The 1,661-nt window shown below is 41.5% G+C and overlaps 1 non-coding gene across 1 annotated transcript; it reads left to right on the forward strand.

The window, feature by feature from the left end:
- The first annotated feature begins 1,292 nt into the window (after positions 1 to 1,292).
- LOC119940493 lies at positions 1,293 to 1,430 on the forward strand. The gene has a single exon (XR_005454971.1). It is a non-coding gene; the product is annotated as a small nucleolar RNA SNORA7 (small nucleolar RNA).
- The last annotated feature ends 231 nt before the right edge of the window (positions 1,431 to 1,661 follow it).

Below are 1,661 nucleotides of genomic sequence, written 5' to 3' on the forward strand. Positions count from 1 at the left end.
TTCATTTATTTTACTTGTACATAGCTATTCTATTTATTTTATTTTGTTAGTATGTTTGGTTTTGTTCTCTGTCTCCCCCTTTTAGACTGTGAGCCCACTGTTGGGTAGGGACTGTCTCTATATGTTGCCAATTTGTACTTCCCAAGCGCTTAGTACAGTGCTCTGCACATAGTAAGCGCTCAATAAATACGATTGATGATGATGATGTGTTGGACCAGCTCCAGGACAGAAAGTTTTACCTTTAAATGCTGAATTCTCTGACTCTGGAAGCCAGAAGCTGAAACTACCAAGTGTGACTCTATCTCACCAGAAATTCATATTTTAATGCAAATAAAATGGTACACCAGGTGAAGTGGTGTCACACCCTTTTAAAAAATTGAAATGAAATAAAAATTAGTGAAATTAGAAAAGCTCCTTTGTTTGAGGTTGAAATTTAGGGTCAAATCTGGCATTGCCACTCACCCTCCTGAAATGACTCTAGGGAATAGCAAGTGCAGGCTGGACATTTCTCCTAGTATGAGACATTCCATGAGGCCAGACCTTCTAACAACTTCCCTCTGCTTTGTCTCTTGGTTCCATGTGAGTCTGATCCCATTTGTGGTGAGTAGAGGGAGTTAAATTGCTCCATTTTAATGGAGTCTGAAAATCCACAGGGTAACAACATTTAGGACCAGAATATCTAAAGCAGAAATTGTCACAAGGATATTCCCATTGAGTTTGTGTGCAGTACGATTCCCAAAATCATTTAGGAGAGTTGATCTTTCCATTTCTTGAGTCAAGCCATGTTAGCACATTAAAACCTTGCCCCACATTAATTAATTCTGATCCGGGCTAAGTCAACAAGCTTGTAGTCTAAAAGGGGAGACAAACATTAACATAAATAAATAAATAGATAAGCATATAAATACATAAATAAATACATAAATAGATTTATTTATATGGGGACTGAGCAAAGGGGAAGGTGGTCATTCCCCCAGCCACATGTACAGGAGGCCCGGGACTGCCCAGAGGGAAGCAGTCCACTCCCTCAACCACACTGTGCACCAGGGGAAGGGACACCAGAACTCCTTATTCCCACTGCATCCCCCCCTCTGCCCCCCAGGGCCCCCGACCCTTGGTGTACCAAAGTTTTTGAAATCTCTGGTATTTTACTGAGTTCAAAAATGTTCATTTCCTTCCTCTTGAACAATTCTTCATTCAGGAAAAACTCCATGAAATTTCAACTTGAAATTACCATTATTTGTATTGAATTACTTATCTTAGAAAGTATTTTTCAAACCATACTTGTTTAGCCCCTCTCAGGATCGCACCTGGAAAGTTTCCTGTACTCTACCGGTCTCTGCTATGGGAGGGAGAGTCAGGCAGAGGCATGCCCATTCGATTTCTAGCTTGGGCAGTGGCTAGTGAGTGGGAGGCAATCTGCTACAAGTCAAAACTCACCTGTGCTGGGCAACAGCAACATGGGAAAGAGTCCAGGATGGAAACTCTTAATTTCCTGTGTGGAAAAAGGTAATCCTTATTTTTACCCAGAAAAGCTCTGTGGATACACTACCTGAATGATTGCAGATGGAGAGTGGGGCGTTCTAGGAGAGATGTGTCCATAGAGTTGCTGTGGCTCAGAGATGACTCGAAAGCGGAAGACAAGTAGTCATAAAAGTAGT

This window comes from Tachyglossus aculeatus, chromosome 18, assembly GCF_015852505.1.
Source record: "Tachyglossus aculeatus isolate mTacAcu1 chromosome 18, mTacAcu1.pri, whole genome shotgun sequence".
Lineage (NCBI taxonomy): Eukaryota > Metazoa > Chordata > Mammalia > Monotremata > Tachyglossidae > Tachyglossus > Tachyglossus aculeatus.